General features: G+C 43.3%; 1 protein-coding gene across 2 annotated transcripts in view; it reads right to left on the bottom strand.

Annotated features, from left to right (window-relative positions):
- Nck1 (NCK adaptor protein 1) overlaps positions 1 to 20,324 on the bottom strand; it is a 53,496-nt gene extending 33,172 nt beyond the window's left edge. Inside the window, exon 1 of one of the 2 annotated variants that reach the window (XM_045137039.1) lies at positions 20,212 to 20,324. The gene's annotated coding sequence lies outside the window, so the exon portion shown is untranslated. Of the gene's footprint in view, positions 1 to 19,472; positions 19,696 to 20,211 lie in introns of those variants that run through there. The other variant, XM_045137038.1, reaches the window with a different exon arrangement.
- Positions 20,325 to 20,899: the final 575 nt, after the last annotated feature.

Genomic DNA, 20,899 nt, shown 5'->3' with positions numbered 1-20,899 from the left:
ATCATCAAGTCAAGGGCATTTTTCCACGTCCAAGAATTCCCAATTCCTCACTGTATTACTGTGAAATAAAATCCTTTTATCTCTAACCATGTACGCCTGTAAAAGTATTTTTTTGTTGAGGATTTATTTATAATTATATTTATTGGTGGTATTAACAATGAATGAAGAGCATATAATACAACAAAATCAGCAGTTAAACAATGATCTTGAAAATGTGACATATTTATATGTATTGGCTAATCTTGAATAGCTATTTATATTATGGAGGTAAAGGTAATTCTAATTCTTTTGTTCTGAGCATACTTTGAACTTGAGTTTTAAATCTAGCTTTTTTTAATGCAAGCCAAACACAATTAATTATACCAAACACAATTTAACTAAAAGTAATATTCTGCAAGCAGAACCTGAAGCAGCCAGCCAGTCAGGATAAAAATATTTTATCTATAAATATTTCAGCATATATTTCTATAGAAACTTAAAATTCTACCCCTTATAATACTCAAGCTATACTTTCTCAGAGAGAAGCAAGCTCTGACCTCAAAGTACCAATGAAGTTAACATTTCAGCAGCTTCAAAGGCACACCACAAGAAGCAGATAAGCTAACCCTCTTTCTTGAAATTCTCTGCTGTTTTCCCTAACCCTATATTGAATTGGTTCTCTTCCTCCCCCCTTTTACCTACCTCTATTTCTTTTTTAATTTTTATTTATTTATTTGACAGAGAAAGGGAGTGAGAGAATGAATGGGCACACCATAGCAAACAAACTCCAGACATGTGTGCCCCCCTGTGTATTGGACTAATGTGGGTTCTGGGGAATCAAACCAGGGTCCTTTGGCTTTGCAAGCAAGCGCCTTAATCGCTAAGCCATCCCTCCACCCCCTACCTCTGATTTCTATTCCTGACTTCTCTTTGACCTCCTTCTCAAGCCATCTGTTCTACTCAATACACACCTTATGTTTTGTTAACATTTACTTTCATTGCCTCATCACTTTCACTTTTGCTGGTTAACTCCCAAATCCGTAATTCCCATTTTGTTTTCTTATCCAAGCCACTGTTCTTCATTATTTCTACTTAAATGTCTTGCTAACACTTTAAACTCAACATGGACCAGTATCAACTCATCATGACCTTCAAACTGCAGGTCTTCCATCATCTTTTCCAGTACTGTTAATTATAAATCTTCCCTTTCAACTTCCCTTAAGCTATACATTGATTTGTGTTCATTTTTCCTCTGCAATGTCTCTCATGCAGCCTTTTCTGCACAAGTACCCCATACTAACCAATTGTGCCCGGGAGCTCCCAACCACTAAAAATTCAATCCTTCAGCAATTCACCTACCTTAAGAACACTTGATTATAATTTATTCTCTCCAGCCTCCAGTCTGTTCTATTCAATAGCCATTCATTCTTAAAACCCATTTAGTAAATAATTAGTGCATGCTAACTACTTAGCTAGGTGCTGCTGGATACCATAGCAAGCAAGACAGACACCTTTTTTAGCAAAGGGCACATTTAAGAAAACAATTTTTTGTGTGTGTGCACATGCATGTGCATGTGCCTGCATAGGCCAGAGAAGAATTCCACTGCTCCTCCATCGTTCACCTGCCTGTTTTTCTTCAAGATGGAGCCTCTTGTTTATTCCAAGGCTTGCTTTTACCTTTCCTCCTCCACCCATTACCTCCCCCCACTCACATGCCCCAGTAATTCTCCCATTTCTGCAGCCCACAGGACTGGGGTTACAGACGTGCATGGCCATGCCTAACTGCTTACACAGATACTGTGGGTATCAAACTTGGGCGGGCTCAGGCTCCCAGATTTGTTAAGTCTCAACTGGTCTTTTTGCTTTTATTTGTTTTAATTCCTTCATACAGCAGCCAGAGAAATGTTTTTAAGACTTTTACATTAGTCACATGATATGCTAACAAGTTTAATAAACCACAGATCCTAGTGACTTAACACAGTAGAAGTTTGTATTACTTTCAAACTCACTGTCCAGGCTGGAACATCTTTGCTGCATCCAGTCACTTAGGCAAAGTATATCCATGTTGCTGGGCAGTCAGTCTCAAATATTTTTCAATTCTTGCAATATGTAAACTTCATACCCATTAAACAGACCCCCAGCCCCTGCCTCCTAGCACCTGGCAACCACTTACTATTTTGCTTTCTTTTGCATTAAAATTGTTTGCTCACAAGTGAAATCATACAGCAATTGCCCTTTTGTAACCTGGTTATCACACTTAATGTCTTTGAGGGCCACCTATTTTGTAATTTGTATCAAAATCTCCATTTTCTGGCCTTGACATTCATGACCTCAGTGGCTGATGCTATTTACACAAGACCTGCTTAATAGGAGGGAAAAATAAATGATGACATCAAAATAGAAGAAAGACTAGTTGGAAAGAAGGGACTCAGTGGTTGGTGGGATCGGGGAAGAGGGAGAGTGGGGGGAGAGGATTATGATCATGGTATATATTGTCTATGTGTATGGAAGTTATCAATAAAAAGCTTAATATTAATATTTAAGATGAGACTGAAGCAGGTAGATCCCAAGTTCCAAAAGCAGCCTTGGTTGATAATAAAGACTGTTTCAAAAAAGAAAAAGAAAAAAAGAAACAACTTTTCAAGGTGACTTTTATAACAATTTAAAAAAGTAAGTTAAGAGCCAGGTGTGGTGGCACACGCCTTTAATCCCAACACTCAGGAGACAGAGGTAGGAAGATCGCCATGAGTTCGAGGCCACCCTGAGACTATATAGTGAGTTCCAGGTCAGCCTTGACTAGAATGAGACCCTACCTCAAAAACTAAAAATAAATAAATAAATAAATAAAGTAAGTTAAGAGACCAACAATCCAAGTAAAGCGATTGAACTAGAATACGGAAAAGAAAGGTATCACGTATGACACAGGGCTTTTAGCAACTAAGTAGACAGAAATAGCATTCAATGAAGTAGGAAGACAGAAGAATGGACAAATGCAGATGGTGGATGTGACTCAAACACAAGTTAGAATAAAGAAATCAAGAATTTGCTGATAGTTATGAAACATGAGCAGCAGCATCACAGATAATGCTCAGTATATGTGGCAAATTAGGTTTTTCAAAGATGGCTATGATAATATCCAAAAACAGCTCCTCGTGTGACTTTGACCCCACTTATCAGAGGAGGGGACACTTACTGTTCCCGTTCTTGGCTAGCTACAGCAGAAGTGAATCACGCAGGACAATATATAGATTGCTTATTCTTGAAGTCCAGCCACCATGCTATGATGAAGCCCAAGAAGCCCGTGAACAGCTTCAACCCACAGCCGAGGAACTCCCAGGCCAATGTTAACAGCAACTTGACAGTAACTAAAGCAGCTTAAAAATTCCAGGCACCAAGGGAGCACATAAAACAGAAGCCCCCTTTATCCAAGCCCCACTCCAAATGGCAGATACATGAGCAAAAGAAAAGTACTACTGTATTTATTTTCATTGTCATTTTTGGGTTTTCGAGGTAGGGTTTTGCTCTAGTTCAGGCAGACCTGGAATTCACCACATAGTCTCAGGGTGGCCTCAAACTCACAGCAATTCACCTACCTCTGCCTCTCAAGTGCTGGGATTAAAGGCGTGAGCCACCATGCCCAGCATACTACTGTCTTCACAGCACTCACGCAAGGAGTGGTTTTTCACAGCAGTTGATTAACACAGGACTAAGCTCAGAGCTTGCCTGAATACATAAATTTGTCAATTAGATACCAGTAATACTACTAATTCCCAAGTGACGTTCTAAAACCAATATAAAAGGCATCACTAGTTAAACTCTAAAGTCTTCATATAAACTTCCTCCATCAGATTTTCTATTAATTTTACTGATACGGTTTCACCAGAACCTTCTGTCATACTCAAATTTACACAGTTTAAAACTGCTAATAATTTAACATTCAGGGAATTTGCTATTATCACCTTAGGGAGTCCCTTTATCTCTCTAGAATTTAATCTCCTGGTTCTTATTTGCCTTACCTTTGTTGAAGTTTACTCCTTTTTGGCACCAAATCACATGTGGAAAAGGGCACTGGAAAGAGAAATTTTGCTTGTCTTAAGTATCTTTATTCTAAATTGTTTGCTTGTTTTTGTTTTGTTTTGTTTTTAGAGCCAGGGTCTCATTCAGCCCCAAGCTGGCCTCAAACTTGCTATGTAAGAGAGACTGCCCTTTAATGCCTGATCTTCCTGGCCACCATCCAGATGCTGGAATTACAGTGTGTAGCACCACACCCAGCTACATTCTATCTTGCAAGGTTACAGCTGAGAATACTAAATTGAATGTAACTCATTTCTCATACTATCCTTGGAAGGCTGTAAACCTGTGTCCTACATAATGTGAAATTTCACAATGTCTGTCCCTTGGCTTCAAAACTATTGCTTTTGGCATTTTGTGTTTTGCCTAGCATTTTCAGAACAACCTCATCACACTTCCTATGATACCGTTACTTCCTGATAACAACTGCTCCTCAGAAATTGAGTTTTAGCTCCTCTGGGCTGCTCTTCAAACTTCTAACTTCCAGTAATCCCAATCCCTGTTACTCCATCCCTAGGGCCGGTTATTACTTTTCCAAAATTACTTTCTCTGTGATACTTCCTTCAATCATCTTTTTTCTTTCTTTATGAGACAGGGTGGGTCTCATTATACAGGCCAGGCTAGCCTCAAACTAACAATCCTCAGATTCTCCAGGCTTACTCAGCCAAATTCTAGGATTACAAGGGTTTACATGCATGTACCACCATACCTAATCATTGTGTTTATTCCAATCATCTATTGTTGTATTAGTTGTCCAGGGCATCCTTGTAAATAAAACAACAGAAACTGTCTCTCAATTCTGGAGGCCAGAAGTCCAAAACCGATATACTGACAAGGGCCAGTTCCCTCTGAAAATGTTAAGGGAGGATCTATTCCCAGCTCACTCTTAGCTTCTTAGTCTTGGACATTGCTTAATACGACGACCATTTTCTCCCTGGCTTTCTCTATGCATTTGTGTCTACATTTCATTTAACTTGATTACTTCTGTAAAGAGCCTTCTTTCCAAATAAGGTCATATTCTAAGAGGACTGGGGCTTCAACATACCACCTGCAGAGGGGGGAACATATAATTCAAAACATAACATCTGGATAAACAATTCTCTTTAATATATTTTATTTATTATTTGAGAGAGAGAAAAAGGGAGGGAGAGAGATAGAGAGACTGGGCATGCCAGGGCCTCCAGCCACTGCAAACAAACTCCAAATGCATGAGCCCCCTTGTGCATCTGGCTTCTGTAGGTCCTGGGGAATCAAAGCAGGATCCTTTGGCTTTGCAGGCAAATACCTTAACCACTAAGCCATCTCTCCAGCCCCAACAATTCTTCATATTAAGTTATATAAGTTGTTTGGTTCTCATTCTCCTGACTAGACCCTAAATAAAAATATATATCTACTTCCATTCATTTTTCCAGGACACCCAAAAAGACTCTCAGTCTAGAAAATAATGTTCCTCAACTGAGGGCATTTTTCTTCAACATTTTACTGGTAAATTTAATTTCTTTGCTTTTTATGTTTTTTCTGTGTTCTTTTCCACGAGCACTTATTATTTAGAAGTTGACCTTTTAAGTCAACTTTTTTTTGGCATGTGTTATTTACATGTATATGCAAATGCACAAACCCCATGCACACAGGTACAAAGGCCAGAAGAAGACATGGGTATGTGTTCCTGTACTGCTCTTCCACCTTAGTTCACTGAGACAGTCTCCCTGAACCTGGGCCTTGCCTCAGTCCTGCTGTCTCCTTGTGTTGTTTCAAGCACAAATGGCTATGCTCAACTTTTTTATATGGGTGCTGTAATCCAACTCAGGTCCTCATGTTTGCACAGCAAGCACGCTTACCCCTGAGCCATCTCTCCAGCTCCTTAGAGTGACTTTAAATTTATCATTTGCTTTCTATTTTCTTTGTGGAAAGGTCAGCTAACTTGCATCCTTTATTATTTTGTTACTTTTGTACACTCTTTCAAGGACTTTTTTTTTTCATTCTGATTAATCCAAATTCTATTTTCCTATTTTTTTTTAACAACACAAATGTGTGCATATGTGGGCATGTGTATGGAGGTAGAGGACAACCTTAAATGTTGTTCCTCAGGAATGTCATCCACCTTTTTTTTTTTTTTTTTTTTTGAGATGTGTCTCTCATTGGTTGGCCTACAGCTTATACCACTTACCAGTTAGTCCACACCGGTTGGCCAGCAAGCCCCTGGCACCCTCCTGTATCTGAACCCCCAGCTCTGGGATGACAAGCACATGCCACCACATCCGCTTTTTTTTTTTTTTTTTTTTTTAATGCACACACCAAGGTCTCATTGCAAATTCATGCACCATGTAATTTTGAGTGCTGGGGAATAAAATCCAGGCCAACAGTCTTTGCAAACATGTTCCTTTAACCACTGAGCCATCTTCCTGGCCCATATCCAGAATTTTTACATGGGTTCTGAGATCTAACTCAAGTCCTCATGCTTTCAAGGCAAGCACTTTACTGACAGAGCTATCTCCACAGCCCTTTTTTCTTATATGGAAAGTTTCCCTCCTGTGATGCTTGATTGCTCAAACTGAAGCATTCTCTCATTTTTAAATAATCTCACTATGTAGTTCAGACTGGCCTTGAACTCTATCCTTCTGTCTCTGAGTACTATGATTACAGACATATGTGACCACACCCAGCTCTAAGAACTCCTCAATTATCATGTAACTGCCAAGATAATGGGAGCAAGAAATGAGGCTCAATAAGGGTACAATACTGGCACTTTACTTTAGTCAGGAGATTTCTCTGGGACATCTGTCCTTTAACTGTTGCTAGTATCCATCCTCAAATGCACACTGCAGCACTCATACAGGATACATCTTCAGTCTTCTGCTGTGGCACTAAGGCAGGCAGGCAGTCATTCAGCTATACATCTTACTACTACATTACATTTTACATTTATCACATTTTTGTAAGTTTTACTGAAATATAATTCATATGCTAGAAAACTCACCTATTTAAAGTATACAGTACTTTTTAGTAGATCCAGAAAGCTGTACAACCGTTACAAGTCAATGTCATTATTCCATAAAGAAGTATCATGTCCTTGAACAGTCACTTTCCACTTTCTTATCCTCCCCACTCCCAGTTCCCAGCAACCACTACTTTACTTGGTCTTAAGAGATTTACATTTCCTGAACAGTTCACACAAACAGAATCACACATGTGAGGTCTTTTTATATCTTTAGCATTATGTTGTAAGGTTTATGCAAATTAAAGTGTGTATCATACAATATTGTAGTTTTTATGACTGGGTTCTTTCACAGCACAATGTTTCCAAGAATGTTTCCAAGGTTTATCCATGCTATAACATGGATTAGTATTTCAGTCCGTTTAGTGCTGAATAATATCCTATTTCACTGACCTATTTATCAACTGGTGGGCATTTGAGTTATTTCTGTATTTTGGCTATTATAATTGAGCTATTTGGGGGAAGGACGTTAAAATTCTATTTCAAGCCTTGAATAGCTTAGACCATGGTAGATTCAAGACCTATGCAAAATACCATACATAGCTTCTCAGCCTTTTAGCTAAGATCGAGTGTAAAATAGCATACATTAATTTACCAAGACACCAAAAAGTGTAGTAAAATTAGCACTTTCCATTGTAAGAAGTGTTACGAAAAGATGACACATTTCTATAGATACAGTTCAGTCTTTACAGGCAGGGTCCATAGGTCTAGGCTACAGAGCAGCAGTGGGAAGCAGATCTTCCGATCTGGCACTGGGTAACCTGATAATAAAACTGGTCCCTAACTTTTATTTTTTTTTTATATTTTTTTAATTTTTTATTTATTTATTTGAGTGCGACAGACACAGAGAGAAAGACAGATAGAGGGAGAGAGAGAGAATGGGCGCGCCAGGGCTTCCAGCCTCTGCAAACGAACTCCAGACGCGTGTGCCCCCTTGTGCATCTGGCTAACATGGGACCTGGGGAAACGAGCCTCGAACCGGGGTCCTTAGGCTTCACAGGCAAGCGCTTAACCGCTAAGCCATCTCTCCAGCCCTGGTCCCTAACTTTTAAAGTTGGATGAATGTATTGCATTTTACATCATGTATGGTTATCAGTTTATGGGGGTCATGGGCAGAATATGGTGGCTTGATTCAGGTGTCCCCATAAACTTAGGTATTCTGAATGCTAGATTTCCAGCTGATGGAGATTTGGGAATTAATGCCTCCTGCAGGCAGTGTATTGTTGGAGGCAAGCTTATGGGTGTTATAGCCAGCTTCCTCTTGCCAGTGTTTGGCACACTCTCCTGTTACTGTTGTCCATCTGATGTTGGCCATGAGGTGATGTCCACTGTCTGCTCATGTTGTTGTTTTTCACTGCCACCATGGAGCTTCCCCACATGTCTATAAACCAAAATAAACCCTTTTTATCCCCCAGAAAATAAAATAAAATTGGTCCCTAATACGGCTCTGGCCTCACAGGCTAACCTGAAGTAGAGCTCTGGAAATAGTAAACAGAATACTTTCTAGAGGGGAGAACTTTAAGTAAGATACACACGTGACAGGTCATTATAAAGTTTGTCAAGTTAAGCTGATACATACTTGTGTTCACTTTGTATCCAAAAACAGTGCATGCCATCAGCTGCTGTTGCTGCTACATCAGTACAATAGGTAGTTTATTCAGACAGCCAATGCCTCACAGGCACTTCCCGTAATTTGTATTGCTCTGACCTCCACTTCCACCACTACCTCAGTTGCCTCAGTAGCAGTGGTTTCCCCATTTTTGCGATTATTTTTTACTTAAGAGTCTACTATGTTGCTCAGGCTAATCTCAAACTCTGTCCAACTTTAGCCCCCAAATAGCTGGGACTCCAGCTGTGATTCACTGTGCCCAGCTTCCTTTCCACCATTCTTCAATGTCTATGAACCTCAGTTCTGCACTTCCATGACAAAGCAAAACAATGGACATAGATACTATTTTCTGTGACTTCTAACATTTTGCTTTTTTACTCTTTACAATTTCACATTAGGGCGATTTAAAGTGGCTGAATGGAGGTGCCTGGCACATTTCCCTCCCTCCACAGGGGAAAAAACAACAGCTAATTTACTAAAGTATTTGAAGTAGTGTTGGGAGTATAGTGGGTATAGTGGGAATGTGAGAGAGGTATGAAAACATACAGTGGCCTCATTAAAAAAAAAAAAAAAAAAAAAAAAAGGAGGGGAGGCTGGAGAGGTGACTTAGCAGTTAAGGCATTTGCCTGTAAAGCCAAAGGACCCAGGTTTGATTTCCCAGGACCCACATCAGCCAGATGCACAATGGGATGCACACATCTGGAGTCGCTGGCATGCCCATTCTCTCTCTCTCTCCCCCTCCCTCTCCTTCTCTGTCAAATAAATAAAAAATAAATAAAATATTTTTTAAAAAGGAACTAAAGACACAGCATTTGAGATCAACCCTGAAAGTCAGGAAAGAGTAACAAATAAGCAAGAAGCCAAGGTATTCCTTACTTATGCCACAGACATCTGAACTCAGTTTGGCTTCTACACCATTGCATTACCACGGAAAAAGAGCCCAGTCACGATGTACCCTCCTTACATCCAGGTTCTTTCCAAATACAGCCATCTTAAAACCCCACTCATCCAGGGTCATATAAGGTATCTAGGCAATTGCCTCCAACAGCACCTTCAATCCAGCTCTCTATTCCAAACACACACACACACACACACACACACACACACACACACGCACGCACTCCCCCTCTCCCTCTCCCTCCCCCTCCCTCCCTCCCTCCCTCCCAATGCCCTAGCAGTAGCTGGATGGTCACACCATGCACATCAAAAGCCTTCAGTGAAGCCCAGTGTGGTGGCACATGCCTTTAATCCCAGCACTCAGGAGGCAGAGGCAGGAGGATCACTTGAGTTCTTTGAGGCCACCCTAAGACTACATAGTGAATTCCAGGTCAGCCTGAGCTAGGGTGGGACCCTGCCTCAAAAGATCACAATAAATAAATAAATAAAGCCTTCAGTGAGCAGTTTGGCTAACAGTTGCCCAAAAGTAGTCCCACCCACCTGTGACCCCAAGAGACAGTAGAGCACCTTTCCTGACAGACTTCACTTGCCAAGGCCCCCAGGAAGCATCCTGTGGTCCCAAGAAGTTGAGTTGATGTTTCTAAGAAATTTGACCTTGATGCTAAACAGCCATGTTCACCCACCCCTGTGGCTGGGCTGAGCTACCTGACAGGGTGCTCATCTGAACCCTCTGGTGAGGCTTGACCACAAGCAGCCCTCAGACACTGGCAGGCACCACACTCTGCTCCCCTCTACCAACCATGCTGTGTCACACCCACCTAAGCCCACTGGGGTAAGTTTGCTCGCACATGGCCTGTGGGAAGATATGAGCACCCTATACTAACAGCTGGACATACCACACCTGGAGCTACTAGCAAACCCACTTTGTCCAAGTGAGTGACATCCTAGAGTACGCGCAGCCCACAATCCTCAAACCCAGGGTCCCTAGAATACCTGCAGACATTGCTAAAATTAACTGTAACTGATAAAAACTATACAGACTACACCTGGAATCAAAGCCAATGCAACAAACACATCCAACCAACACTCTAGGAAACACTGGCAACAAAAAGTCCTTCACCATAAGTCATTCATAAACTGGCAGAGGGCTATCAGATGCACAAATTCCAACACAGGGACATAAGCAACATAAGGAAACAGTAACAAGATACCTCCAAACAAGCTGCTGGAGGCAGTCAAACAGGATGCAGTCTGAAAAGCCTACCTACATTTTAAGAAGTGTGAAACAGGGATGGACAATTTAGTGACATTTTGTTGTTCACTTAATCTTTACTGACCTTGATTTCAGGGAGGGCTCAGCTCAGGAGAAGAAAGAGCAGGACGTGATACTAGTGCCAGTAGGTAAAAGAGAAGCTCAGAGTTTCTACCGTTGGCCTCATCACTTAGGGAGGCTTAGCTTTGCTTGAGGTTTGAGCCATATGTCCACAGATTCATTTAATTCTTACTAATTTCACTTTCCTGAAAAGGGGAAACACACGCGCGCGCGCGCACACACACACACACACACACACACACACACACACACACACACACACTGATGCAGAAATGCAGAAGGCATAAAAGGTTTACTTAAGCTGTTGAAATATGTGTCTGACATGAAGGATGTAAGTCACTCAGCTTTCTGTTCTCTAAGCCAAATAGTGTTTGTCTTCAGTGTGAAATTTAATTGTAAACACTGTTGTATAATGTCAAGAAATTATAGAAACATTAATAAAATGAACATGGACCTAAAAAAAAGATACCTCCAAACGAACACCATAATTTTAAAAAAAGAAAAGATACACAATTATTGCCGGGTGTGGTAGCGCACACCTTTAATCCCAGCAATCAGGAGGCAGAAGTAGGAGGACTGCTGTAAGTTCAAGGCCAGCCCAGGACTGCATAGTGAATTCCAGGTCAGCCGGGGCTACATGGAGACCCTGACTCAGCCAAAAATAACAAAATTTTTTAAAAAAGGGCTGGAGAACTGCTCCATGGTTAATGGCACCTGCTTGTAAAGCCTGGTAGTTCTTGTTTTAGTCCCCAGTGCCCATGTAATATCAGATACACTAAGTGGCGCACGCACGCATTTGCAATGCCAAGAGGCCCTGGTGTGCCATTCAGTCCCAGTCCCATTCTCTCTCTCTGCAAATAAAAATATTTTTTAAACAAAAGCAGGCACAGGCACACTAATCCATTTAGCTTACTTATTAATCACCCAAAGATTATTCACACCTACAGTAAGCCTCAGACATCAAAGAGACTAAAGCAAACAGAGAAAACCAAATTACAAGAAGCTTAAAAAAAAAAAGCCATTTATAGCCTGAGAAATCAGAGATATTATATGGCATCTCTTGCAAAGGGCAAGAGCTGCTATGTAAAAAAAGGAACTTGGGGGTTGGGAAGATGACTCAGTGAATAAAGCACCCACCACTCAAGCTACAGAAAAGCCAGGAGTCCTGGACAGGCTTCGGTAACCCCATTGGCTGAGATAGGAAGCAGAAACACCAGCAACCAGACAACAGCACCAAGAATGAGAGAAGCCAGGCATGGTGGCACGCCTTCAATCCCAGCACTGGGGAGGGAGAGGTAAGAGGATCACTTTGAGTTCAAGACCACCCGAGACTACATAGTGCATTCCAGGTCAGCCTGGACTAGAGTGAGACCCTACCTCAAAAAGCCAAAAAAAAAGAAAAAAAAAAAAAAGAATGAGATATTCTACCTCAAAAGAAGATAAAGATCAACTACTCCCCAAATGGTCCTCTGACCTCCACAAGGCACCATAGCATGTATGCACCCACACCTGCACATGAACACATAAACCTCAAAAAATCAATCTTTACAGAAAAAAAAGAACTCAACAGAAAGTTTGGAAAAGAAAGGACATCTTCCAAATAAGATTGAGCAAAAAGAGGACATGAAAAAAGAAAATTAACAGGCATGGTGGCACACGCCTTTAATCTCAGCACCTGGGAGGCGAAGGTAGGACTGCCATGAGTTCAAGGACAGACTGAGACTACATAGTAAATTCCAAGTCAGCCTGGGCTAGAGTGAGACCCTACCTTGAAAAAAACAAAAAAAGAAGAAAAAGGAACATCAGAAAATTAGAAGTAGTCTACTGCTGGGCATGGCAGCTCATACCTTTAATCCAATACTCAGGAGGCTGAGGCAGAAGGATCACTGTGAGTTCAAGGCTAGCCTGAAACTACATAGTGAATCCCAGGTCAGCCTGGGCTAGAACAAGACCCTGCCTACACACACACACACACACACACACACACACACACACACACACACACTGCAAAAGAAAAGAAGCCGTCTAAGAAGCAAGAAACAGTGGCACAGACCTATGTAATCCCTGCACTCAAAAGACTGAAACAGAGGAATCTCAAGTTTAAGGCTGTTCTGAACAGAGACAGAGGGAGGGAGGGAGGGAGAGAATAATATAGACTAGCCTGAGAGACACGAATGACAGAAGTTTCGGGGGGTGGGGGAAACAAAAAGGAAGCCACTGTTATACAATGAATCACATCCCCCTTTCATGTTGAAGTTCTAACTCCCAATGTGATGGATGTGAGAATATTTGGAAAACGAGCCTTTAAAGAGGTAATTAAGCTGCATTATTCTCAAAAGGAAATAGAATCAGCCTAAATGTCTATCAACTGACAAAAGGATAATGGGAATGTGGCACATGTGTGTGTGTGTATACAGATATACATGGAATTAAATTTTAGGCAGCAATAAAGAAAAATGAAATTATGACAGGAAAACACATGGATCTGTAAAGTATTAAATTAAGCAAAGTGACACAGACCCAGAAAGACAAAGATCAGGCTGGGGAAGTGGCTTAGCAGTTAAGATGTTTACCTGTGAAGACCAAGGACCCCAGTTCAATTCCCCAGGACCCATGTAAGCAAGATGCACAAGAGCATGAATGCATCTGCAGTTCGTATGCAATGGCTGGAGGCCCTGGCAAGCCCATTCTTTCTCTCTGCCTCCCCCCCACACTCCCTTCATTCCTCCCTCCCTCCCTCTCTCTCTCTCAAATAAATAAGTAAAATACTTTGAGAAAAACAATAATAATTATATACTCTCTCAAGCAGATCCTAACTTTTAATGTATATAAGCATGCATGCATGTATATATGTATGTAAGTAAGTAAGAGGGTAGGAAAGTGGGTATATTTGATGAAGCTAAATGAGGTGTTTGGAGGGAGGGAATAAAGGACACATGACATGAAAACAAAAACTATTGGGGGGGGAGGTGGAAAAAGGAGGGCAGAGGACAGAGGAGGGGAGGACAAAAAAAACAAAAACTGTGTTTGAAGCCAAGCATGGTGGGTGGCACATTCCTTGAATCCAAGCACTCAGGAGACACAGGTAGTAGGACTGCAGTGAGTTTGAGGCAAGCTTGGAACTACAGAATGAATTCCAGGTCAGCCTGGGCTACAGTGAGACCCTAACTCAAAAAGAAAGAAAGAAATTAAGAAATTCAGTCTGGAGAGATGGCTCAATGTGTTAAAGCACTTGCCTACAAAGCCTAAGATCCCAGGTTTGATTCCCCAATACCCACGATGTAAGCCAGATGCGCAAGGTGGTGCAATGTTGTGTCTAGAGTTCATTTACAGTGGCCAGAGGCCCAGATGTGTCCATTCTCTCTATTTCCCTCAAAATAAACAAACTTAAAAATATTGTTTGTAAAATGCCCTATTGAGTGATTATAGGAAACTGCTTGAAAATAGGGACCTGGAGTTCAATTCCCAAGCTACCCACATAAGCCAGATGCAAAAAGTGGTGCAAGTACTTGGTGTTCATTTGCAGCAACAAGAGTCCCTGGCATGCCTATCAGCCCATTCACCCATCCATTCATTCTTTCACACACACACACACACACACACACACTCAAATAAATAAACATTATTTTAAAAAACAAAAAAGAAAAGAAAAAGAAAGCAGGGTGTGGTGGCGCACGCCTTGAATCCCAGCACTCAGGAAGCAAAGGTATCACTGAAGAGTTCAAGGCCACCCTGAGACTACAGAATGAATTCCAGGTCAGCCTGAGCTAGAGTGAGACCCTACCTTGAAAGACCAAAGAAAAGAAAGAAAGAAAGAAGGGAGGGAGGGAGGGAGGGAGGGAGGGAGGGAGGGAGGGAGGGAGGGAAGAAGATAGATGGATGGATGGATGGATGGATGGATGGATGGATGGATGGGTGGGTGGGTGGGTGGGTGGGTGGGTGGGTGGGTGGGTGGGTGGATGGATGGATGGATGGATATGCTGGGCACAGTGGCACACGCCTTTAATCCCAGCACTCAGGAGGCAAAGGCAGGAGGATCACCATGTGTGTGAGGCCAACCTGAGACTACATAATGAATCCCACGTCAGCCTGGACTAAAGCAAAAATCAAAACAAAACAAAAAAGCTAAATGAAGTCATATGATGTTCTAAACCATAAAGTTTCATCAGAAACTAACTCTAATTGGCACCATCATCTTAGACGTCCAGTCTCTAGAACTGTGAGAACATAGACTTTGCTTAAGCCTCCCAAGTCTGTGGTATCTTAACAATAGCCCTAACAGACTAGTATAATCATTACTGAAATAAAGCTACAACAAAAATACAGGGAAAAAAAAAATAGACGCAAGCCAAGTTATCTCCTCTTCAAATTTCAGAATATAGTAACTATACAGAATTCCAGAAAGGCCCAAAACATTTTTCCTATCAGTAATTGTAATGTTGGGTCTAGGAAATAGCTCTGTGTGGTAGCCTAGCATACAAGAGGTCCTAGGTTCAATCCTGGGACGATGGAAGGGAAGGAGGAAGGGAAGGGAAGGAGGAAGCGAAAGAAAGAGGAAAGGAAGGGAAGAGGGAAGGGAAAGGGAAAACGGAGGAAAAGAAAACAAAGTGAGGGAAAGGTGGGAAGGGAAGGAAAATGGCAGGGAAGGGAAAAGGGAAGAGATGAGAGAATGGGAGTATGGATGGGAGGCATGCAGATTTCTCAAAATGATAAGTAGAAAAGCATGGACAATATCTTCAGAATTCTGAAGGGAAAAAATAATTTAAACCTAGAATTCATTACGAGACACAAAACTGGTCAAAGTGGTAAGAAGTGACAGTTAAGTGCTCAGTACCAAATTTTGCACGTGTGAATTCATGTGGAGTGTGCACATGCATGTGTGTGAGTATAAAGGGAATAACCTCATGTGCCATCCTCAAGAATGACATCTACTACAGGCTGCTAAGGGCAAAACCTTAAAAGTACCTCCCAGTGAGTTGTTGGCCAGGGAGACCTCTCAGGCCCCCAAAACAATACATGCCATTGCTAGTGCTCTTGGTTGCCCACCAGAACAAGATGGTAAGACCCTACTGCTAAAACACCACATGTTTTCATTGCAGCACACTGAGAAATCAAGCTGGATCTGAGCTGGAAGCTTCCTCCCTGATTAGCTGTCACAGTGCTAGAAATGCCATGCAGGCTGCTAGGGGAGAAAAGCCATTAACAGTCTTAACCAGCAGTAAGTAGACCCTGCAAGTTACACAACTGGCCAGCCAGGCAAGATGTGCCCACTGGTGCATTAGTGGCACAACTATTATGCAAGTAATCAGCTGCTCTTTGACTGGACTTGAGCCCCACTTCATGAAAGAGAATTCATACCTGGTACTGAAAACCTAGTCAAAAGCCTATGGCTGGGAGGGTCACAGGCCCTAAGAGGGAAGTTATTAGTGTTGTTTGACTAAAACAGATGTTTTGCCCATAAAAAATGCCCTCCATTTATGTATATGTCCATATATCAATGCTACTCTCACTTTTGGTGAGAGAAGCTTCTTTTTGCAGATGATAGTGACTACTAAAGAGACTCAAAATTCATCAAAATGATGAGAAGTGATAGTTGAGTACTCAGCACCAAATGAAACATCCCACCCCTACAAGGTTCAGGGAATATTGCAGAAGAGGTGTAAAAAGAATGCACAGGAGAGCTAGAGAGATGGCTCAAGGGTAAAAGGCACTTGCTTGCAAAGCCTAACAGCACAGGTTCAATACCCCATCACCCACATAAAGCCAGATGCACAAACTGGCACAGGTGTCTAGAGTTATTTGCAGCAGCCAGCCATTCATGTTCATTCATTCATATTATCTTTTTCTCTAAAAATAAGAACCAAACAATGGGGAGGAGTGCTCTGGAATGCTACCTTCTGGAGGGGACAAGAGCAAGTCACCTGCATTAGACCTGCATAACAGGGGCCCATCAGCAAGTCATTATGAAAGATCAAAGAAGGCAAAGGAAAAAAATGACAACAGCACACCCAGTAGCCATAGAGTGTTACCAGAAAATTTTCAGGGCCAGGGATGGTACTTTCCAGTGAGTTGTTGGCCAGGGAGGTCCCTGATACCTCCCCCCACCAAAAAAAAAAAAAAAAAAAAAAAAAAAAATTGCAGGCTACTGATAAGGCTCTTGGTTTCCCACCAGGAATAGATGGTAAAACCCAATTGCTGGAGACTCCACATATTTGGGCCGCAAGGTCACTGAGAACTCCTGCTGAAACTGAGCTAAAAACCTCCTCAGTGTAGACCAGCTGACAGAAAGCAGGAAAAAGCTATGCTAAATGCAGTTCTATGGAAAAGAAATCACCAGAGGAGATAAACAGCAGGGGACAATATGAGTCTTAAAAATGGCCAACCAGCCGGGCGTGGTGGCGCACGCCTTTAATCCCAGCACTGGAGGAGGTAGAAGGATCACTGTGAATTCGAGGCTACCCTGAGATTACATAGTAAATTCCAGGTCAGCCTGAGCTAGAGTGAGACCCTACTTCAAAAAACCAAAAAAAATAAAAAAAATAATAAAAAAAAAAGGCCAACCAGGCCAAATAAGCCAACAGGTGCCATATTGGCACATCTGTTATGGGGGAAACCAACCACTCCACAGGAAGGGAATACATGCCTGATATTGAAAACCTATGACAAGGGAAGTCATGAGCCCTAAGGGTATAACATCTGCTGGTGTCTGGCTAAATGTATATACTATGCTCACCAAACTGCCCAGTAAGCACTTCTCTTAATATTTATACCCACATATTAATGCTACTCTCACTTTTGGTTAGAGAAGCTTCTCTTTTCAGATGACAGGGACCTTGGGATGACTCACAAGACACCATAGTTCTGAGAGGTGACAGAGGAGTGCTCAGCACTGAACCATGCCTTACAAGGCCCAGGGTCCATTGCAGAAGAGGTGGTGAAAAGAATATAAGAGCCAAAGGAAGGGTAGGACTCCTTACAACGTGCTCCTCCAGATACAAAATGGCCTGGATATCCATGACCTCAGAGTATCTGACACTACCTACACAAGACCATCATAAGAGGATAAAAGGATAATGACATCAAAATAAAAGAGACTGATTGAGAGGGGAAGAGGTATGATGGAGAGTGGAGTTGCAAAGAGGAAAGGGGGGGGGAATTACCATGGTTTTTTGTGTACAATTATGACAGTTGTCAATTTAAAAAACATGTATATATATATTAACACCCATGGTATCAAAATAGAAAAGGAAGTAGTTGCAAAGAAGAGGAGAGTCCATGAAAGGGAGGATAGAGAACAAAGGAAAGTAACTGGAGGGGACTGTGATCAAAATATATTATGAACATATCAGAAAGAACTATTTTTTAAGAAAATTACTGTAACAGTAGGCCAATATTAAGGTTTATGTCTGGGTAACTGAAAATAAAATGTTAATGTCACCAAAACAGTCAGCATATGGAGTCGGTTTTGAAGGGAAGATTTGAGTTTTTTGTTAAAGGTTAAACTGAAGAACATCCAACCCTGCCAATGTCTTCTTAAACCAATACAGCAAAGTTCTTAGGATGGGTCTATTAAATGTTCAGCAATTCCTAGAGTCCCCTTCAGTTTTACTTATCAACCAAATAATCACTTTATTTTCTGGTGTACAGAATATTTGGGTCTTTTTTTCTTATTATCAAGGTGAGTACATTTCTTTCAAGTTTCCTGGACAAAGAATTTACTACAATAATCACATCAAATCTTGAACTTTGGAAACAAAGTTCTCAACACAAAATAAAACCAACAGTATTAAATATCACTTAATGTCTAACAAAATATTACATATATATGTCAAATATATACACATATATATACTAATGGATCCTACAAAAATCTTGACAGAATGCTTAGGGGGGGAAAGGTAAAAATTTTTAAATTTAATTCATGAACATGCAGCTGCGCAGACCTGAACATTACGCAAACTGTTTATAGATATCATAGCCAATTCCTACACATTACAGTTTTCTCAAAGAAATCACACATGAACCAACTGAAACCAGTACTAACCCACCAACACACATTTAGGTTACTATCAAGATGTGAATGACATGTCTATGAAAGAATGAGACACAACTCATTTCTAGGTGCTTTAAGAAATCGCTACGGGGGCTGGAGAGATGACTTAGCAGTTAAGGCATTTGCCTGGAAAGCCAAAGGATCCCGGTTCGATTCTCCAGGACCCACATATGCCAGATACACAAGAGGGCGCATACGTCTGGAGTTCATTTGCAGTGGCTGGATGTCCTGGTGCGCCCATTCTCTCTCTCTCTCCCCTTCTCTCCTTTCTTTCTCTCAAATGAATAAATAAATAAAATATATTAAAAAAAAAAAAAAGAAACCGCTTTGGTTGTTTTGTTCCAAATCTTACACAAGTTAAGGTTTGAAAAATGACTACTACTTGCAACACTTCCTCGTTTGGCTGGACACAGCCTCACCGCTGCTCCTCAACCAAGATGAGGGGAGGGGTCACAAAGTTTTCTGAGCCTCCTTCCCTCCCGACTCCCCGCCCTCCCCCCGTTTCTATCAACACACACCCCTTAAGGACTCTTACCTAACTAACATAACGGGGCAGAATGACGTTCGGTGGATTTCTGATCAGTCCGACAATGGACCGAGCGATTATAAAGACGGCCCTCAGCCCTTGAACCGAAGCCGACCGTGAACTTGGGCGGAATTCCGCACAATAGGAAATGGGACGGAAACCCCAAACTAGCGAGCCGACGGCGATGGGTTCTTCCACAGGACACACCGCCCCAGCCAAAAGCTCGCGGAGACCAAGCAGCTGGAGCGCAGACCCATCGGCCGCGGCTCGGCCCTGGGGGCGAGGGGGGCGGGCGCGTCCGGGGATGCCGTCCCCTCGTCCCCGCGACTTCCTCCGGCTCCGGGCAGGAGGCGCCGGTGCCCTGCCTGCCTGCCTGCCTGCCTGCCTGCCTGCCTTCCCCGCCGCGTCCCGACCTCCCCGGCCCCGGATGGCGACGCCGCCACAGGCAGCACTTTCCCCCGGTGCCCCAGGAGAAGGCAGCTCGCAGTAACCCCGGTCGGGGTCCTCCCTCGGGCCCGGCGGGGCGGCGCTGGCCGCGGGGAGAGGCCGCGGGGCTCGCGCCGAGCAGACGCCCCGCGCCGCCGAGCGGCCTCCCCGCCCCCCTCCGCGCCGGCGGACGGCGCTCACTTCGCCCCGGGAAGAGGAAGCGACGCGCTAGCCACCGGGGCCGTCCGGACCGACGGGGGGACGGGGACGTTAAAGGGCTCGCGTGCGGATGTGTCCGCCCCAGCGGCAGGGCCCGTCTCACCTTCCCTCCGCCGAGCCCGAGCGGCTCCAGTCACCTGACGACGGCCCCGCGGCTGCACGGATGGGGCCGTTACGGCACGAGGCCCGCGCGCTCCGCCGCCGCGTAGCTCTCGGGGAGGGGGCGGGGCGCGGCGCGGCTGGTGGGCGGGCCCGTGCGCGCAGGAAACCCGCTCCCCGCCCAAGCTGATTGGCTCGGAGCGCTGCCTTCCCTCGGTTCCCCTCTGAGCCGCGCCGGGATTGGGCGGACTCGGGTGTCCGTCAAGCGCTGTGCAGCTGGGTGTTCCGTGAGCGGAGGCTGCGCGGCGCTCAAACCCGGGGAGGGTGCCGCTCGCTGGGCCTGGCGCTGACTTTCCTCGGCTTCTTGCTTGCTTTCCCGGACTGGTTACTTTGAGCTTATCTCAGCGCTGCTGGAAGCCACCCAGCGAAGAATCACTGCGCCCGGGAGAGGACAGCCCTTTAACTGCCCTGGTTTCTGCACAGGAACGGGCCTTGCAAGCTGCAGAGTCTTAGGGACAGGGTGCAACAAAGAAAAACAAAAAGGCCTAGGGAGAAGTCAGGCGGATGCTTAATTTAAACCACATCCTAAATGAGCTGTCTGAGAGCTTCGGAGCGCCGGGTGCACGCGTGGGCAGCTTCACCCTCGGTTTCCAGCCGGATTAAAAGGACAGTAACCTTTGGAGTTTCAGCTG

This window comes from Jaculus jaculus, chromosome 17 (genome assembly GCF_020740685.1).
Source record: "Jaculus jaculus isolate mJacJac1 chromosome 17, mJacJac1.mat.Y.cur, whole genome shotgun sequence".
Lineage (NCBI taxonomy): Eukaryota > Metazoa > Chordata > Mammalia > Rodentia > Dipodidae > Jaculus > Jaculus jaculus.
Note: the sequence above shows the minus strand (reverse complement) of the source record. Positions and strands in the feature narration are given on the sequence as shown.